The sequence below is a fragment of the Bombus vancouverensis genome, chromosome 5 (genome assembly GCF_051014615.1).
Source record: "Bombus vancouverensis nearcticus chromosome 5, iyBomVanc1_principal, whole genome shotgun sequence".
Taxonomy (NCBI): Eukaryota; Metazoa; Arthropoda; class Insecta; order Hymenoptera; family Apidae; genus Bombus; species Bombus vancouverensis.
Window position 1 is genome coordinate 10380920 of NC_134915.1, and position 18687 is coordinate 10399606.

At 45.9% G+C, this 18687-nt stretch overlaps 1 protein-coding gene across 1 annotated transcript in view; it reads left to right on the forward strand.

The window, feature by feature from the left end:
• The window catches only part of Su(var)3-3 (lysine-specific histone demethylase Su(var)3-3), a 101758-nt gene that overhangs the window by 63334 nt on the left and 19737 nt on the right, over positions 1–18687 (forward strand). The window lies entirely within an intron of this gene.

An 18687-nucleotide genomic window follows, 5' to 3' on the forward strand; every position in this document is an offset into this window, starting at 1 on the left:
GAAACGACTGGATGCCTCGTGCAGGTATTCTCTGACGGCGTTAAGCCCTATGTTACGCCGACAGTTCGATCAGAAGGAAAGAAGGAGTGTGAAGGGGTAAAGGGAAGAAGGAGAGGGAGAGAGAGAGTGAGAGAGTGAGAGAGGTGCAGTGCCGTAAATAGGCGAGGTAATCGCGCGCGTTCGATTCCACGAGACTCCGTTGGAGAGAAGGGCTGCTTCGAAACGGAGTTTGGTCCGTTTAACCCTATAACCGCATGCCCATGGCAGAGCCAAAGAACGAGTCTCTCCACCTACTTCTTTCTCTGTTTCTCGTCTTTCTCCTGTTTTCTCTTCTCCTTTTCTATCGCGTCTTCTCGTCCACGGTGCTGTTGCTCCTTCCTCGAGCTGCTCCTCCTTTCTTTCTGTTTCTTCTCTTCTTACGTTCGCGTTACTCTCCTCTGGTCGCTGGTCCCCGAGCTCCTTTCCTTGTCCCTCGCTCGTTCACGTTCGGTATCACATGGCGCACATGCATGCATGCATGCATTTCGAAGCGAGGATGGCTCAACTCGGTTCAGGCCAGGGTCTCGGCTTTCCTTCTCTTCGCGGAGAAGAGAACCGCAGCTCGTTAAAAAGTTGCCCGACCGGTTGGGCGCTCGGAGAGCTGACTCTGCTGTGGTCTACGACCCGACACCCAACACACTCTCCGGTCTCTCCACTCGGCCCTCGCTCCCTTGTACACCCTACGTATACATATAGCGTACCGTAGCGCGGCCGTGTTCTCCTGTATGCAGCCCGGCTATAGCCTGAAACTCGCAAGACCGCGCGCGTGTATTCCCGCCACACGAACGAAGAGAGCCGGATATTCACTACACGCGGATGAACATCATTGAAGGCTCTCCTCTACTCCCCTCCTCTTTCTTCTCTTCTCTTCTCTTCTTCATCTCTTCTCCGTCAGCTTTCCTCCGTCTATCCACCATCGTGTTCCGTCTTTCTCCTCTTTTTCTGCTTTTATCTCTCTTTCTTCTCTTTCTTCGCTATCGGCCCTCCCCCTTTTTTGGTTTCTCCTTCTCATTCTTCTTTTCAGCGTATATCGCATCGTTGATTCCTCATGCCTTACTTCTACGTGCATTTCGACTATCACCATCGCGAGTAGGATATCTTGTCTTACACTCGCCTTCACCGGTATTCGACTTTCGGTTCTCTTCTCCTCTTTTTCTCTTTCTTCTGGTCCACCATCTCGCTTTCTCCAGCGATTGAAATACGGCCATGCCATACGCTCGCGCGCGCAAGAACCAAGCAGTCTCTCTCGATCTCTTTCTCGAAACTCCACGCTGCCGAGAGAGCCCGTCGCTTCGTCGCTCGTGTTCACCGTTTCGTTAAAGCCAGTACACTTTTCTGATGCCTGTTTGCCCGTGTACTTCGTTTTCGCAGTTCCTCCCTCCTCCTTCTACTCCTCGCCTCTCCCTCTTTCGTCCTCCTCTACGTCCTCGTCGTCTTCTTCCTCCTCTTCTCTCGTTTCGCGTTCCCCGGGTTGTCTCTTTTCGCGAAACGAGTTTCCTTCCGTCGCCTTTCCGTCTCCACCCCCTCCTCCCACTCTCCCTCTTTCTCCTCGTTGTTCTTCATCTTCTGACCCGGCTGTTTTTGGCCCCCTCTGTCCCTCTTTCCTCCCCTCTATCCCTCTTCGAGTCTTTTTGTCCGCGGTAACCTTCTTCGCTTATCCTACCGAAAGATACCGATGATCATACGCTGGAAATTCCACGCGGACGAGCATCCTCCGGAGATTCTTTTATGCTTCTTGCAGCTCGTCGCTTCTTGCCACGCGCTTATTATATTGTTTGATTTGTTCCGGCCGTTTCGAAGCGGCACGGAGCGGCGATCGCCTCGTTTTCGATCGTTCGCTCGCCTCTTCGATTTTATCAAGCTTCCTCTATCCTTCCTCTTGTTACATGCCTGTTACATCATGAAAATTAACATTAACACTTGGCACGTGTGTTTCGCAAGTGTCGCAGCTCAAAATAATTCAGTCTTGTGTTCGAAGCATATGAGAATCGACAAAGGGATAAATTTTAAGGGATACATGGGAAATTATGGAAATAATACTTCATTACATTCCATTACCTTTTAGTGTTTGGTATTCGTGTTTGGTAAATCATTTTCTTGTAAGCATCCATTTAGATACTATAGGTTGCTTAGCTACTGAAGTTCCAGCGCCGATTATTAGAGAGTGTTTACCTAATTAGAAAGGAATTCATTAGGGCTGATACCGTTAAATATTTCAGGCTTTCGGTCTATTTGTTCTACCATTATTTCGACAGCAAGGTGACGTCATCGCGTTCTGTGTGGCTAAAGCTTTAACACCTACTAAGCGACTCTCACCTGTAATCAGTCAAACAGATGAGCAGAAAAGAACAGAGGAGGCCCAGAGCGTTCTGCCTGCTAACCAGCCCAGCCAGTAAAAGTCCCTTTCGTCTTTTGTTTTTTACGTCATTCCACTTTCCAAATGCCCCTTCTTCATAGTACTATTATCCAATATATTTGTACGATTAACGGGACGCAGAATATTATACGGGTAATATTAATTTTTCCTAAATTTAGTAAATACGAATTATCCGCAGTATCTTAGCAATTTTCAACGAAGAAAACATTCCTCGGATTCCTTACTCTTCTCTCAACAAGCAAAAGGATTTCTTATATTTTCAAGAAGAACATTGTCGAAGAATTTGAAACAATTCTTCCGTATTTTACTCGAAAGAATTAAATTCCATGCTTTACTAACAAAATTTGTTAACGATAAAAATTTCGCATTAACCGACCGTATATAAAACGATCTAAAGAACGTAACCGGATTAAATGTTGTCTGCACTCCGCTCCAGTCCAATCTTACAGCAACAAATCTTGACAAACCCCGAGCCTCTAACTAGACTCAGACACCAGAGTAAAACGTTGAGAGATCTAGAGGTATCCAGGAGACGAGTGAAAGCAGGTTGTCGCCGATGGTCAGTGGAAGTTAGTTAGCGAGGATTTTCCGCGGCCACGGCGAGCCAAGGCGAGTTTTTGCCGCTCGGCCGTGGACCGTCCAACAAATCAATTCGAAGGGGCCCGGCTTCCAGCGGCGGAACAACGATCGGCCACGATAAGTACAAACATCGATGAACGGCCACGACGCGACGCGCACCGTAGTGGATCCGGTGACTTTTTACCGGTCGGTTTGTTCCCGACATTTTTCTTTCCCTCGTTCGAGCCTGCAGTCTCCCGTTTCCTTATTCTCCGCCCAACATCGCGGATCCTCGCGCGCTTGTAGCAAGAACGCGCCTCGAGCAAAAACCGTACTACGGAACTATGAAGCTATTTCTGCGTGTTCGACAACGTTCGTTAAGGCGACGCACCGGTCGTTTTAAGTAGCGCCAATCGGTCGCCTCGTCGCGCTTTTTTGCCTCGGACAGCTCGTAACGCCGCCGGTGTAAATTTATAAGATGTCACGAGGAAGAAGAGACGGCGACGTTTCGACGACCGATCGTGCGTCGAACACCGCGGCGATCGATCGTTTTTCCCGTCCCTCGCGGCCGCAATTTGCCTTGCGCCCGTTTCTACGGCTCGCGAGCATCACCACCACAGTTCCTCTGGCCAAGGAATTTTGGAATTAACGAGGAATTCGTGGTTTTTGTTTCAGGTACGTAATCGAGTAGGCGGGACGTTTTTGCCCGGGTTACGTCGCCGGTGAGTATTCCAGTTTATGGCGTACAGGGTGTCCGCGAAGCAGGTATTCCTTTAACGACATCTCGCGCAACGTTAAATCGATGATTCGCGGCTTTTCTCTTTTTTTCAAGACGAAGAACCGAGGTAGAGTTTTCATATAATGCAAAGGTGATTTACTACCAAAGTTCGAATGCACGCGTTGAAATTTAAGCACGCTGCATAAATCATTCTCGCGCGCCGGAGGATGCTAAACGAGCCCCGCGGTACCCACCGAAAAAGTATTCCAAAACCATCGGCAGGCCAAAGAAAAAATAATTAACTAGCTAGAAAAAGAAACGCTCTTCTCAACGCGCGCCGCTTAACGTCAAGCCGCACCGATAAATAGACTTGGTCGCGGCCACGCGAATCATCCGAAATCCGATTATCGTGGAATAGAATGCGACGCGGCGTATCAATTCGATTCACGATATAACGGGATGAGACAGGGAGATGAACGAGGATCGCAGGTTCTCGCCAACGGTAGGAGGAGAAAGAAAGAGAAAGAACGAAGGGAAAAATGTCAGGCGTCAGCGTCTTTCCAGTCGTTTGACAGTAACGAGGAAGACGTCCCGGCGCCGTAAGCCTTCGCTGGAACTAATCCTTCTTCGCAGAGCCAGTTAAGGTATTTGTATTTTAATTAGCTCCTCCTTTTCGATAGCCGTTTGTTCTGGCCTCGCTGTGTTCGCGCCACGATCAAACCCCCCCACCCCTCCTCCTCTCGTTCTCGGCTTTTACCCCGATCTTCGCTCTGCCCTTCGAACCGTTTAATCATAATCTAATAACCGGCTGACACAAAAAACTAACTCGATAAGTGCACGCCGTTAGCTTAGCGCGAGAGGGTTCTCTTCTACACTGACGAACCTTTGCCATCCGAATACTGGTTCGAGCTCGTGTAGGGTTCTCTCGTTACTCACAAGTGTGTCGTTAGTGTGTTACGGCCGGACGATGTGTTCGTGAAACGCGCGTGCACCTCGACGAAGTCGTATGCGAGTGGGCCGTGTGGAAGTCGGAGCGAAGAGAAGCCGAACGTCTCTCCAGATATTATCTATTGCAGTCTGTCTGTCAGACAAGACCGAAAGTCGGGCTGGATGAGCGCACCGCTACAGGATGAAGTGTCTTCTGCATAGTCAGCCTCTTTTTATGCCGATGCCTCGGTTCGACCATCTCGCTAATTCCGTCGTAGCACGCCAGGCACGCCAAACCGAAGCTTTCCGTGCGACTCCCGATGCTACCTTTCATTACTCTCTTTTTATTTACCTTCGCCTCCTCGGTCCTCTTTTCCTTCTCCACGTTTCACCATATCTCCGTGTCTCTCTCTTCATCCCGTTCTCTCGTTCCTTGCCCCTTTTTTCTCTATCCTCCTTTTTTCTTCTCCGTTATCTTTACTTTGTAGTCCTGCTGCTGTCTCTCCTGCTGGCGATAATGTATCTCGCTCCATCAACGCGAACGACGATTCTTCCCTTTCCTCGTTTTTTAATCGAAAAAACAAAAACCTTCGCAAACACGGCGTCGATTCGCGGAAACCACGAGGAACCGGCGCGGCGCGTATTCCTGTACAGGAATCTCGCTTTGGTCGGGCAGAATGTAAGGAAAGTTTTCTAAAGCCTGATGCACCTTCATAGGAACGACGTTTCGAAAGTGGTTCTTCCTCGTTCAGCTTGTATCTCTTGCAATGGCTCGTCTAGCCACGTACTATCGATCATTGGACTTTTATCAGCGATATCACGGCTTCATCAGCGAGGCAAGCCATCGCGTATACGGGCCTAATATTCGAAGGACACACAGCCAGACGCTCATTGTCGAAGGAACAAAGCCTGTACTGCGGTGGCCCGTAGCTCGCCGCTCCTATATTGGTCCAAGCTCTACCCGGCTTCTTTTCTTGTCATTCTTTCTCATAAAACTTCATAGCCGCTCTTCATATTCCTCCGTTGTGCGCGTAGATATTATACGTACCCGCGCGACGACGTCGAACGAGGGAAAGAAAACGAGACAGAGAAGAGCCATCTACCATTCTGTGCGTCGGGGGTGCACCAACACCAAGCCGCCTGTAAATCTTTTCACCTCTAACGAGGTGTCGTAAAACGCGATCTTATTAGCAAGCGTGGCTCTGCCTTTAAAATATGTCGACTTCCTGGCATGTATGTATCGGTACGCGTCACGTGGGAGGCTTTGACAGCTCCTCCTCTTCTTTCGGCTCGTTCCGTCTTTCATTTCTAGACGAAGAGGTTACGTCGTCCTTTTCTGATCTTCGCTTCACGAGTCGAGACTCGTTCATCCTCTTCTTGTTCTCTGCGCGCCTTTCAATTTGTTTTTCGCGCGCTCCGCGGGATACGTTTGCGTTTTTCGAATCTTCTACCAGCTTTCTTCGTCTTTTTCCGTCACGTGCTTGGAATTTTCGCCATTACCTTCTGACGTGATCTTCCTGTATCTATCTTCGTATATTTAGAAAGTTCCAACCGTTTCCTAAATTTTCGAAGGAATTTTTCGACTATCCAGGTGTTTTTGATCTTTACGATGGTTGTGGGAAATTTTCTCTTCGTTCCGGTTCGTTTCCGAGTGAAATCTTAGATCCACAGCCGCGCTTCATCCTGATATCGGCCGATTACGACACGCGTTAGCCTTTATTATCAAGACACGCGACAGCAATCGAATCGTTTGCTTCGGCTACTTGCGATGCAGCGTGCACACGCTCAAGTACGAGTGGCCACTTTGGCTCTCGGGGAGGCGGAAAAAAAGGAGCAAAGAGAAACGTACGGGGAATAATCAGCGCGCGGACAGCGCTGACGAATGGGACTCCGGCTCCGAAGACATTGTAAGATCGATAGATGGAATCGGTGTGTGTAATGTAAATTGACTCGCAGCCCGGCCGCGAACGGATCGACGCGACGGGGCGAAATGATTGTTGACAGAAACCTGGCCGTCTTCTGGTTCGGGCGTTCTGATTTCCTTCTACCTTCTTTCTTTGAAAAATTGATTTTAGAAAGTCATGGTTATCTCCTCTTGCCTTCTGACTTTTCCGAAGCATTGCAGCCTTGAGACTGCTATTACTGCTTTTACTTCGACGCAAATACAGCGTGTCTTCGTTGTATGTATTTGATTTTCAAAGCACGTAGCAGGATAAATGGTTAAAAAATGCAAGAATTTTTATAGATCAAAGATCAAGGTATTGTTCTAGATTTAAAATGGAATACAGAACAATAGATGGAGATATCGAAATTATATTCCGGCGCAACAAAGGCCTTATCAATTGCTCACATTCAAACTGCACTTTCCTTAGAAGAAAAAAGCCCTGATCCAAATTCACCAGGTTGTCCTCGTTAGCGAGGCATCGATCCGCACGATTTACTCCGTACTAGCGTTTTATTCTGCACAATTACTCGCCAACATTCTTCCGGCGGTATTCGTAGCGATAACGCCGCTCTTACCCACTAAAAACCATTACCTTGTAGTACCGGCGCCGCAACAACAATGGCTGATAAACGACTTTATGAATGTTATCGTCGAATTAGCCGCGGCCGTGGCCGGTGGCGGAGTACCTCTACCATCGGTACACGCGGTGGCGATCGGTGGCGCGCTTTCCGTTCCCCCACAAAGGAATACATTTCCCAAGGATATAGAGGCGGGCGCAGGCCAAGACCGAATAGGGTTTAACGTGGGATCATATTGACTCGATCGCTCCACATTGGCAGTCGCGGGATTCTCAATATGCATCGGATAACATCGGATACTGGCAGGAAACGGCACGGTGCAGCCATCCTAATATGGCTCGAGTCCACATTACTCGAGCCCTCCGGTCGGATACCGGCGGCCAGACGCTCAGAAACGACTACTATACCCACTATGCTCACTATAAGCTGACCGTACCCGTCCACCACGAGCGCCGCCAGCGTCGTCACTATTGCACGGTTCACCACCACCATCGCCATGAACGCCGACAACTAACCAACACCGTCGTCACCATTGCAGTCACCAGTATGCTGTGCCCTGACTCGCGTTACCACCACCACCGTTTCTTCTGTATACGAGCATTGATGCAACCGGTGCGTGGCTCTAACCAATCCTCCTCTATATGTATAACCCTATCCTTCTCTCTTTTATTACTTTCGTATACTCGTTCCCTCTTCCCCTCTCTTTGTGCCTCGTTTTCTTGCACTTCCATTCCATCTATATTCTCCCCTTTTCGATAGGGAGCATTCTTACTTTGCCTCGATCCGACCCACATGGCAACGGCGACCAGGACCCGATGCTGCAAGAACCATCCGCGTCCGGTTCGCCGCGATTTACGGACTCCGCGATCGTTTAACGACGATGTTTCATGGTGTCTGAAGTCGATGGCCTATCCGACCGACGACGAACCGTTTTAATTACGTATAGTTAGGAGGAGACTAAAGTTCAAAGCCCATCAACCTTTTGCAATCGTATACAACGTCGTGCACAAGTCATTGGACCGCGTGCTTTTGCTTTCGAGGGAATGGTTATTAACGTGGTTTCACAGTGAGATCTTAGAAGGTGTCGATTTCACTTGTCGGCTTTATTTTTCCGAATTCTTCTTGGCAATAGCAGAGAGAGAATGATCTATGTATGTTGCCAGTTGTTACTAAATAATGGCTAAATATGTTTAAGTGAATAGAGGAAAAGAAAAGAAAGAAAAGAAAAGACAGGGGTGGTACAAAGAGAATAACAAAATTTCAGTTCTCTTTCATTTGGAAATGGTAGCTAGGAACTAAGCACCTAATATGTTTTATAACGTAATTAGTTGAATTTTGAAATAACCCATTTTCCTACTTACACGCTCGTCGCTGCATTTGAAAATTCTACTGTTAATTCATAAATGCGAGAATACTTTGCGTTCTATATTTGATCCACGAGCGTAAGAGAACATTAAATCTGGATATATATTCTCTGGCTCGGTTAATCTTTTGATGGTGTCGATCACGCATTTCTGTAATTCCCCTCGTGTAAAATATTTAATTACAGACACCCGTTGGATAGTTGTTCGATAATCATGGAAAAAGAAATTCGTATATGGCGTAAGGTAACGGAGTTTTAGAAATAAGCGCGTTGCGCTCAATACGCAGTAGTCTTGGTCAATAATTAGGAGGTTCTAGAGATCGAATGTGCATGGCTAGAGGCAGTACCAGTCCGCGTCTCTTTCCTTTTTCCGCTGTGAATTGCTAAACGACGGACAAACGGTTCATCCAGTTTCCTCAAAGCTTACGCGATTGTTGATCGACCAATCGGAACGACGTTTAATCTATCGATGATGATAGCAAGAAGCAAAGGAGGATCGTTTCGCGTTCGGTCCGTATCTTCTTGTGTCTCAGGATATTCAAATTATCGTTTTTGCAGTACAATTTAGTGTAATTTAATTTGTTTGTTATTAATAGCGGTATCCTACTACGTATAATATATATATATATATATCTATGGCAAATAATATTCGATCGTATGCAAAGTTTTTGAATAACGTTAGCAAAAAAGAAAGAGTGCCGGAAACATTGATATTTATTTTCAGAGCTGCGTAAGTGAGTAATAAGACTCGTATAACATAAATTACCTGACATTTAATATTTTTTACTAACAATCTCTCAATTCGAAGAACATAAATTGTTTTTAAATCGCAGGGTTAAAGGACTGTTTTCCGATATGTGGTTACGAGTTGCTCACCACGAGATCTCGACTCGTTACTCGAGTGGCTTAATGAATCCGGCGCCATGCCGAGAGTGTCAATAATTTTGGCAATTGGAGAATCTTAAGCCGGCGTTTGCAACATTTTACGCGCAATACCGCAATACAGTATTACCATTAAGTCGGCCAGCGTGAGGCTGCATTTACATATAAACGCGGAACGCGATACAGGAGCACGGTGCAACGCCTCCAGTGGTTCGACGAACGAATTTACGGCTGCTCGTCGGTTTCTCCATGCTCCCAGGGAACCGTGACATTTTTCTCCAGATAATCTCGTTCCGTTTACGATATCGAAACCTCTCGTCTCGAACCGCCCAGTTCGTTTAGCGGAAACACGTACTCTCTCTCTCTCTTTCTCTCTCCCCGACAAAAAAGAAATTCATATATATGAGAACTTTCTCGATCTCGAGAGACAAAATCGTGAAGCAACGAGATCGGTGAAAGCGTGTAGTATTGCCGTACGATCGATTATCTTCACGATTTATCGTGTCCATCCAGAAACATGAGAGACACCGCTCACTAGAAAAATTCAATCCACGGAATATATTATGTGTATAACGATAGAAGAGAAAGATGAAAGGTTGTTCAAATGGTCGATCGTGTGTACGAAGAGCGGTGAATACGGAATGAATGGAGCGAGCAGCGCACGCTGAATGTCATACATATGTATATGAGTTGTATCCGATTAATCAACGTAATAGAGCGAGTTGTAATCGCGGCGGACACTCCATTATGATCGTTCGCGTGTACGGTCTCATGGTCGCTAATCTGAAATTAATCAGCCGCTTAATCATTACCGTTCCACGATGAACTCTTCGCTCGAGGTGGCACACGTTACTGGGGTTCCGTTTTTCTTCAGACGAGCGACGTCTTCCTCCTCTTTCACCTCCATTTCTGCGTTTCATCCTCGTCTTCCTCTTCCTCCCTCTCACGGTGATCGTTCGTCTTTCCCTCCTCCTGCCGTGTCCTTTGCCCGTCCACGACTTCGGACTTCGTCCTCCTCTCGCCCACGTACGTATTCTCGCGTTTCTCCTCTTGTCTCCATCGATCTTTCCAACCGAATCTCTCGATCTCTCTCTCTTTCCACTTCTCGATCGAGTCAGCGCGACCTATTGAAGGATTTATGCCTAACGACGGAATGCGCGATGAACTACATTAATTTTGCGTTTTCGGCGACGCTGATGTATCGTTCGGAGCTCATTATCGCCGGCGTCCTGGACAGAATTTATAGTGTGACTTAATCTATGATGTAATCTTCACGTTTGTTCTCCAGCATGGCTTGTTGGCTGGCTTGTGGCTCGGCTTCGCTCGCGGCCTGCGCGAGCATATACACCAGCGGCGCCTCTTAATCTTGGAATTTCTTCGTTATAACGCGCGGTACGGAATCGGTGATCTATAGATCGGCTTCTCTAGCACGGAGAATAAATTAACCGTTCTACACCGAATCCGACGTAAAGAACTGGTTAATTACAATATTTTCCATTAACGGGAGCCTCGAATATTCCAATAACGAACGGTGGGTGTTGAATCTTTTAGGAGAGACGCTGGGCTTTTCGTGGACCGACTTTTAGATTATCTAACGGACCACACGTGTTCCTGGCTCCGTAATTGTCTGTATCTCGTGAAGGATCGCATCGGCGATGAAAAGAAATATTAGTGTTCAGAGAATATGGATCTTTGTGTCTACCTACATGCACGTTCACTTAGATTTTAATCTTCTTTTATCGATGGCAGGATTTGAAAGACAGAAATTTTAATATTCCATAATTGAACCGGTTTTCTTAATCTTAATATCAAAGTTGCACAATGTTTTTAATTTATCGTTGTTAAAGTCAGCGTTTCATTTTTCAAAAACCGAACGAATAATCTTCGTAAAAATTGCGTAGTAACAGAAGACATCTGACATTTACAGCATTTCAGCAATTTCATTCGAGTATTCGTGATCCAGGGTGACGCAGAATTCACATAGTACGAATAACACAATAATTACAGAACTTTTGATATTATCTTTTACAGAACACATTCAGTCGACATCAAAGAATATATTAAAAAACATATAATCCTCCTATTTCACCCTTCCCATAAAGAAACCCTCCTGGAGTTCGATTCAAAAAGCACCCTCGAACGTACCTGCCCCTGTGTCGATGAATAAAAAACGATTGGAAGGTGGCTAGGCTCCCGATGGCTTCACACGGGAAGTTTTCCAGCGGCGCACAGACGAAGCTCGTGATTAATCGAAATGAATCAGCACCGGGGGACCTTGGTTGATCCGAGAAGACGGCCTTCCGATCGGGGTGGGCGTAAACTATTACGCACATCGGCAGGAGATAACAGCCGAGGCGAGTGTTGTTATTAATTAAACGTCTGACTGATAGGCATCAACCGGCACGCCAAATTCCCTCGCGGCCCTTCTCTTCCCTATTAGACATCATTTGTCTCTGCTACCAGCTATGTCTCCGTGCTCCCTTTTTATCACGCTTCCCTTTTACCCTTCCTCTTATCCACCCTGTTTATCGATCTTTTTTTCCTACGATTCACTGTGGGATTTGAATTTGTAATCACTCACGTGTGTCTTTATCCACCTGCAATTCGTTGCTCGTTTAATAATCTTCGTTAGATGTGACGTTCTCAGGAGAAAATTGTAAGATTAGAAGGAGAAATTTTCGAATATTGCTGTGGATCTGAAGATGACAACGTGTTTGATAATATCAATTGAGTAAATCGCCGTCCGCTCATTTTTGTTCTGCAATAATCGAACTACTCGGAAATCAGATCGATCAATTTCAGGAAACTTCTTAGCTTTTCGAAAAGATTCTCTAATAATTGAGCCACTCGGAATTCCAGCAAATTTTTCGTATTCTGAAAAATTCTTAATTTTAATACAACGTATGATCAACGTGTAACTTTTCAAAAGTCAAGGCTTTCGGTGAGGATAAATTTGAATTTTGCACGCTCAATTACGAAACCGCGCTTTCTTCTTTCAATAATTTTTAACGCCGTTTCTTGCCGTCCCTTTTTATTATTTTCGGTAATGTTGTTTGAAAGGATATTTAACGAGGCGTTCTGGAAATCATTAGGACACGTTTCCAAAAACGATCGACCATCATCACCTGTTCTTTATGCCTTAAACACCTCTCAGGTGATTCCAGAGGTCAATGATCGATCGTCCGGACGTTTCATTGATCCACGGCCATTAGTACCTTCCTGACACCGCAATTTCAATAAACAATAGCACAGGTTCCCTCGGCCTCTGGTCCAAAGCGAATCGGCTCCATTTTTTATTCCCTCCAGCCGATGAAACATTTATTATCGCGAGCACGGTCGCGCGCACCAACGGAAAAAGAGGAACGCGTATGAATATGTATAGCCGTGGCGACGTTAAAAGCGCGAGAGCAACCGTTCCGGCTCGAGACAGACCGCGCCAGCCTCGCTCTTTCGCCTGTAATACATCACCCTGCTACAATGCCAGGGATAAGTAAATGAATTAATCAAAATCCGTCTTGTTTGATGGCGAGTCGCTTTGTCCGGGGCACCGGTGTAATTATCGTCGCGCCAAATATGTCGCACGCACCTGTGTGTCTAAATAATAGCCAATCCAACACAAGTTTGGTCCTCTTTGGCCATTCTAACAACTATAATTACAACGACGATGACCATTGAAAGATCAGTGTCTTGACCAGTTTGTGATATCTCTCGTGTTTCTTCTTTTCGTTCGTAAGTAGGCCTACAAACGTTCTCCAATTGACTGTTGAGATTTCATCTGAATAAGAGCCGAGACCCAACACAAGTTTAATCTTATTTGATTATTCTTAACGACGTTAATTACAACGATGATAGTCGCTGAAACATTAGTGTCTTGACCAATTCACGATATTTCTCCTTTTCATTTCCAAGCGATTCTCCAAACGTTCTTGTTGGCTGTTGGACGTTTCGAGTTGGCGAACACGGCTCGTTTCGAATCATCGTTTCTCATCAACGCGGTGAAAAATCTCTCTAGGTATCGATCGGGCAACTATCGTATCGTTATGCCCCGACAGATACATACGGCTTATTAATATTAATGAATGGCCTCTCATAAGTTCTGTTTGATTTATGTCTCCGAGTCCTACGCCAATGTAAGCTTGTTGCCCCGCCGTAAATCTTCGCGGCGTAGCGGGACAAAAGTAATTTCTGTACGTTATTTGTATTTTTAACAGGTCCTCCGGTTCCACACTCTTGAGTCCTCGTTTCGTCGCGTCTCTCCCTCATCCATAGGTCCCCGCCAGCCAGTTCGCGCGCGTGCTTAGCTCGCGAGCGATCGAATTCACCTACCGAGCCGAACAGCCATTACGTCTAAGCCTTCTTCCTCTCCACTTCGTTCCGTGCCCACGGTCCTGGAATTTCGCGCCCGCGGCTACGTCGAGAAGTTCGTGGCTTCGAGATCCTCTCCTCGTCCACGTCCACCTTAGACCGTTTCAACGTTGGATCCTGATTTACTCGCGCCACGTCGAAGCCGTGCTGCTAGCAATGATTAAGGGTTGGCTGCCTCGATCGTTTCGCTATTTGATCAAACATTCTCTGTATGATTTTGCACAAACATACGGAGATTTCTTTTCTTCGCTCGTACGACAGGAGTTTGGCGTTGACGCAAGAGATGTATGGCAAACTTGTTTGTGAAAATTTAACAATGTTGAAATACGGTTCGTGAAAGACGTGTACCGTGGCGTGATAGAAAGCACAGTCAGCCACTGTGTGGTAGTAAAGAAATTCGTATCGTTGTTATTCAGGCTATCTAATATAGCCTTTTTGTATGTTCACCTCCGCATAAATTCAGTTTAAGCTCCCGCGACCCTTGAATATTTTATGTTTCAATCTTAGAAAATTTCCTTTCAACCGGGAAGAGGATTTTTTCAGTTTGAAGGGAATCTCTAGCGTAAAATTGAGGCGAGGAATCACGCGTATCGATAGCTCTTGTATACGTTACTTCAACGTAAGGAATTTTCTACCCATAGAAAAATATAATTCGGTCGTGGACGAGCCAAAGAATATAGCAGGGTTGGCATCGATCCATTATTTAGTAATCCTTCGCTCTTATAGAACACAATCGTTAATTTACAGACGACTAGAATTCAACAGATACGATTTAGAAGCTTTGAATAAAGCAGTACAAGTGGATCTAATCGTGATTTGCCGAATAGAGTAGAAGTTATAGGTACAGACGCCTGATGAATGATCCATCGATGTTATTAGATGTATCACTCACGTAAGGAACACGTGGTTCTGATGATAGGCGAACGATAAGTCTCTCCACTCTTGCGATTGGATCACTTGACTCGTATCGCTTCAATTTGTATCCGATTCGACTAATGGAACCTGGAAGATGCATTTAATATTTTGGTAACAGTACTGGGAACACCGTTAGAAATAGAAATCAATCGGGAAATTGACTAGAAAATAAGAAACCAGGCTAGCGGTAGGTCTAGTGGCGACTCCTTAAGTCAACGCTAATAGAAAATCGAACAGATTCTCGGATTCAAGACGTCGCGTCGTTGTCTACCGTAAACTCATTCTCCGAGCAGCAATCACGAGGGTAAACGTTTCCGGGCACATACTCGCATCAGGTCTTGGTCAAGTCGAAGTGGTCAGGCCGGTCGTGTCATTACGGCCAAACCGTTTGCGATGTCAAGTCTCTCAAGAACTTAACGAATCACGGTATTCCCGACTTTGGAATGGGAGACTTGGACCGGTTGCTGATGCAAGGGACCTAAGCAATATCGACTATGCAAGCTGCAGAATTTTTTACAGATTTATCAAGTATCGAAGTATTCATTACAAAGTAATTATCTTTTATTTCTATTTAATTACGATGTTTCTGAGAATTATTCGTACTGCAGAGGTATATTTCTCGGAGTTTTTCTTTATCAAGCCCTTGCATTACGACTTTTAACTATTCGTTGTAGTAACGTGTCTGAAGTGCTAGAGAAATGCAATTGGAATATTATATATGCAATTTATATTCGCTGAATATTTGAACAAGACTAAATAGGGGTTAAGGCAAGAGGTTAACGCTTTGGTAGTTTTTCTGTATTTAAGATATTTGCTGTCACTGAAATATGGCCACTGGAATTCCACTTCTTTTTCATCAGCAATGTCTTTATCTCAACAGTGTGTGTCTCAACACTGTACCTACCACTTGGTTCATCTTTCTAAGTCACTTTTTCAAAGGGCATAGAAACCTACACGCAACAGGTGCATTAGTCGCAGTATCTAAATTACCTGACTAATTGAATCAACATATGTTTCACTCCTAACCAATGGCTTAATCAACTGCACAGAACAACTTTTTTACTCAGACGCCAGAATACCAATTTGGGAAGTGACCATGTTAACGAGTACCACGTGTGAGTCCTTAAATTATCAAAGAAAACACCAGACATTTTTGCTCACGGTTCACTCAACCTTCAGAGCAGACCAGGTTGCTCCATAATTTCCCTTCTTCGAAATACCCATCCCACTGGTATCGAATAATTCCACCAGCCACGATGCTTTAACGAGAGCTTCTGGTAGCGACTAATTTGATTAAAGTCGAGGAACAGTGGTGGCTTATCGGCGGACCTGGTGGGCGCCCGGGAGCAACGGCGATTCCACGGAAAACAGGGGGATAAGTTTCTGGCGAGCGTGGACAGTGAATTATGGGCGTTATTGTCCGCCCGCGAACAACAGGCCGCCTCATTACATGTGGGAATTATTGACGGCGGACCGCCTCGGTGGCTCTCTAAGTGCGCTACGTGAGAGCCATCTTCCAAGCTCAAGCGTCGCCTCCACTTTACCGCGCTCCTTGCCTCTTGCCTTCTGGCCTGGCTTCGTGCCGTACTTTCCACCTAACATTCGTTCAATACACACGCGCACACATACACACATACGTAGCTATCCTTCTTTCTTAAATTGTATTTTTTCCAAGCTGAGACTCGAGCGTTTCGCGCGTCCTAACTCCCTCGATCGTCGTCGTCGTTCGTTACCCCGGTGCTTTTCTAGGAGATTCTATAGTAAAGGACCCCATTCGAGGAGAGAATATGGCCAATTCCAGGTTATTGACGATGCTGCGAGAGACTCGGATACCGGACAGGGGCTGTTTTACGCGGAAGGAACACTATCGAAGGATTCGATTAAAGGATAACTATTCTTTGCCTTTATAGGGGTGAAAGAGGATGGGTGTTTGGAATAACGAGTGTCGTGATTTGCGAACTTTGTGTTAATTGATGGAATCTCTGTTTAACAACTGTCCTTGGGTGTATATCTCTTGGACCTTCTCTTTATTTTTTTGTCAACTTGGAGTTTTTATTTTTTTCGACGAAAGCTTCTAACTCTGCTGAGATTGTAATTTATCTGATAGATACGTATATATGAAGTCTTGTTTACGTAGTTCATTTCTTGTATAATTTTTATGTAATAATCGGTACTGTAGCATGCGTTAAAACCGCAGACTGTCACGGAATGTAGAAAATGTCGATGCTAATAAAATTTGGAGAAGAAAAAGTATGATGGAATCCTCAACAACGGTAACCCGAATCTTCGGTCTATCGCGAAGCTGTGAAAACACCTGGTATCGATCGATCGTGCATCGATCCTATAGATTCCAAGGTTTTCGAAGCTTTCGAACAAGAAACCATCGGAACGATTCTCCGGTTAATCCAGTCTAGGAATGTCGTTCGAGAAAATGCTCAGGATTTCAATAGCGCACGAAGGAAAGTTCAAGGGTTCGCCCAAAGTCGGCAAGAGGTCGGACTAGATAATTTTAGAATCGCGGAACGGGGACGGAATGGGCTCTCCAATATCGGAGCGGATCAAACGAGAAAGGTCATTTTATTCTCTCACACCGGCTCATCTTGCAGCGTCGGCGACCGAGTGGACTTTCTAAACGAGCTAGCCCGAAACAAAGACGGAATTGGAATGCAACCGAAGTGAGAAACAGAGAGCGAGCGAGAATCGTTCTCGCGCGGAATCCGCTCTCGTGCGGATTTGCGCATTTCGTGAGAATTGCGCAGACCTTTTAAAGAGGCTGACACTAATTAATTCTCGAACGAGATACGATCGTGCGCACAATAAACAGGAGAAAGTCGCCATTAACTGACAGAAAAATCCGAGTCGCTTGTTAAGAGTTAAGCTCAACGGAGACCGGGTGTATCGTTATAAAGGCCGATCGAAGATAACCTGATATATTAACGTATAGTGTAACCCCTTTTTATCCGTTGAAATGGTTGGCCGTTACGCGCGACTCCCGTCTCTCCGCTGCCACCACACGGGCTAACGGTTTATTAAAGAATCGTCGTTGTCGTTGCCGTCGGCCGTTCCGCGTCGCTCGTAATTCGCGAGCACGCGGCTCGTGCAGCTATTCGCGTGCACGTAATGCTCGCGCGCCCACCATCGGGCTAGGGGAATTCCATGAGCGCTTGTAACGGTCGATACCTTACAAGCTCCTAGTGACAGATACACCGGTGCGCGTCAATCGAGACCAAGTTCCTTTTCCAACTGTAAGAGGCTGCTGTAGTCTTCGTTTGTTCTTCTTTTTACGAAACTAAATTACACGAGACAATCGAAATGGAATTCATACGAGACTTTTCGGATTTTTCCTCGGTATGAAGTAACTCGATTGAGTCACATCGAGGTATATCAGAGGATGTACAAGGTTGTAAAATATTATCTCCTTAATCTTTGGAGGATTCTTAGAACGTCCGTGTGTGGGTTGGAGATTTATAAAGTCGGAATAGCCCGAAGACGTAAATGTAAGAGCGCAGTTTGTATCCTAATATCAATAACCTCTACCTCCATTGGTGTGCAATGGTTGTTCCATCGTGGCGCGGGAACGAGTGTCTGCATTCACGGGCAAACAGACGTTAATTCCTCGTGAAAACACAGTGATAGAGTGGAAACGAAACCGCCTCTCTTTGCGCCCACTCTATTATCAACAGAGACGTAATCACGCTCTCTCGCGTTATCGCGTATCGCTGGCAACGATTTCAAACGCGAATCATCCCCGTTTTCTCTTTCCATCTTTCACTGTGGAACACGATACGAACGGCGTTTCAATTGTTTTCGCGCTGCGGCGTGTTATTCGATTCAATGCGCTGGACAAACACGGGATCGATCGGCGAATCGCCCGCCTCGATTCGGGAAAGTGTACGTTACGTCGAAAAATCGACGGAACAACGCGCCATTACCCGCGACCACGGTCATTTACGACGGTTTAAAGGCGCGCATTACCACCGACGATCTCAATCGGCCCCGATAATCCCGCGAATTCATCCA